The sequence below is a fragment of the Elephantulus edwardii genome, unplaced genomic scaffold (genome assembly GCF_000299155.1).
Source record: "Elephantulus edwardii isolate Elephantulus edwardi_28Jun2011 unplaced genomic scaffold, EleEdw1.0 scaffold00008, whole genome shotgun sequence".
Lineage (NCBI taxonomy): Eukaryota > Metazoa > Chordata > Mammalia > Macroscelidea > Macroscelididae > Elephantulus > Elephantulus edwardii.
This window is the reverse complement of record NW_006399758.1, coordinates 2692959-2695117: the sequence shown is the minus strand read 5'-3', so window position 1 is coordinate 2695117 and position 2159 is coordinate 2692959. Positions and strand designations below refer to the sequence as shown.

Below are 2159 nucleotides of genomic sequence, written 5' to 3'. Positions count from 1 at the left end.
AGATTTTTTAAAGCTACCTTTCCAAATGGCAGTCCCTTTAACCTTCCTGTCAAGGACCTTTTTTAAGTGCTACAAAGCAAGGATATAAGTTTAAACTCTAAGGTATGCTTGACCCAAGCTATGGTTATTTCCAATTGCTTTCATGCAGCTGCAAGTTGGAAAAAGATTAAGGAAGATCAAAGAATAACTGATACTTGTAAATAGTGGCACTTGGTGAATAGGACTGAAAATCACAGGGAATGTCAAAAGAAAAGCAAGTCTGTCTTGGAGAAATACAACCAAAGTGCTATATGCAGGCAGGGATGGTGAAATTTGTCTCCCTGACTTTGGGCATGTAGTCAGGAGGTAATAGTCCTTGGAGAAGGTATCATGTTGGGGAAATACAATAGTCAGCAAAAGAGATGAAGACTCTCAATGATATGGACTGACCCAGTCACTGCAACAATGGTTTTGAGCAGGCGGGATACCATGAGGATGGCACTGGATAGGGCAAGATTTCCTTCTATTGTTCACAGGGTCACTATGAATGGCAATCTATTAGATGACACCTAAAAATAGCATTAAAAACTCAATAGTGATTTGTGCCATTATAGCTCAAGGACACTATTCCTTTTCTTAGAGGTCTGGTATGTGCAAATACTCCAAATTGTCCTCAAAGAGTCTTGTCAATACAAACAGATTCAAGAGATACAGCATTATCTAAATCTTTAAAATGGACTTCCTAAAACCAGTATGACTGAGGAAGACTAGGTTACTAGAAAGAGTGGTCCTGCCCACTGTCCTGGGATTATCATGTAGTAAAATGAATGCACCTCTGACCAACCACGTGATCCCACACATTAGATTCTTTTTTTTTTTTTTTTATCCACACAAAGTACAAGTCATTTAATTCCCTCCTACTCAGGAGCTCAATACATAGATGGCTTCTCTTCTCCCTTTGGATTGACAATTTTCTCCAGGTTGCTGTTAATGATATGATAAAGCTCAGCATAAAAGGTCCTCAGGTCCAGCACCATGGCTCTAAGCTCTCTATAGACTGCCTCATCTCGCTCATGTACCAGGGCCCGGTAATCCATCACATGGGTCTCCTTGGAAGCCTTGGCCACTGCATCCCCATGTTCTGAAAAGTACTTGGAAATGGTAGTCTGGAAGGCTTCCACTTTGGTCTTGACTGCATTCACTCTTTCCAGCACTTTCTCCTGAATTGCCACACCAAAGTCATTTCCATCTTCAATCTTGGGGATCAGATGCTGGATCCACATGATCACTAGAATGCATTTCTCTTTGAGTGTCCAGACTTCTGGCTTAACGATAGCAAGCAGGGCCAGCATCTTCTCATTTCCAGGGAGAAAGCCACACTTAGGGACTTCTTTCTTCTCCTGCTTATCTGTTTCCATCTCATCATCCTTGGGTGGGGGGTCTGGGATTGGGATGTCTAGTGGAGCCCGAAGGGAAGTCAGGTGAGTCACATTGAAGGAGTCCTCTTTCAGGAGTTGATTCAGGTATATGATCTTCTGTGGCAAGAATGTGCAGAGAAATTCCTCAGCCTACTGGAAGAGATTTTGTCTGAAGACATCCACCTGTTTGCGGGCCTCTCCACAAGGCTTGGCCATGCTCCTCCAGTTGCAGAATCTTCGATCTCCTGGCTCACCCACATTAGATTCTTGATTCGAGGTACTCTGTCTTTAACGTCTCTGACTGTCTTTTACTCAACTATGAATTTTGTCCCTAGTCTATGTAATAAAACACAAATGAAAACTGGACACCAACATTCAAGTACTCTCCCCAGACTGGCAATATTCTACATATTCTCATTTATCTATGTGCCAGAGGGTGACAAACCTTTACTCCATGGGGAGAAGACAATCAAAAGAGCACCTTTTGGTACCCCTATTTTATAATCTTTTGTATAATAAAACTGTAATTGTAAACACAGTGTTTTCCTGAGTTCTGTGAGTCCTTTTAGGGGTAGTGAGAATCTCAAAACTTATTCATCAATAAAAACCATCTACAAAAATCTTCAGTATTACCAAGCTGCCCGAAGCATCCTTGATTACACCAACTCTAGGTTTGAATCTGTTCTTCAGTTCTTTGAGCTTAAGAAATGCTGAGCGAGTTCGGCCCTTTTGATTTTCTGACTCTAGTTCCTCGCACATTTC

The 2159-nt window shown here is 41.7% G+C and overlaps 1 pseudogene; it reads right to left on the bottom strand.

The window, feature by feature from the left end:
* Positions 1–908: 908 nt before the first annotated feature.
* Positions 909–1613, bottom strand: LOC102856912 (annotated as a pseudogene).
* Between the last annotated feature and the right edge of the window lie 546 nt (positions 1614–2159).